We start from the raw sequence: 226 nt of genomic DNA on the forward strand, positions 1-226 counted from the left end.
GTAGAAATTGCTGGCGATTTGGCCATCCAGCGAAATATTGCAGATCTATCGCCGAATGCCCAGTCTGTGGTGCCGATGACCATTCTAATACGTCTTGCTATCAATCTCCCTCTTGCCTTAACTGTCATGAGGCTCACCCTTTGTACTCTCACCGTTGTCAAGTCTATTTAAACGAGCGGGAAATCCATTACCTCAAGAGACAGAAGGTCTCCCTTATGCCATGGCA

The sequence above is a fragment of the Cherax quadricarinatus genome, chromosome 62 (assembly GCF_038502225.1).
Source record: "Cherax quadricarinatus isolate ZL_2023a chromosome 62, ASM3850222v1, whole genome shotgun sequence".
In the NCBI taxonomy this organism is placed as follows: domain Eukaryota; kingdom Metazoa; phylum Arthropoda; class Malacostraca; order Decapoda; family Parastacidae; genus Cherax; species Cherax quadricarinatus.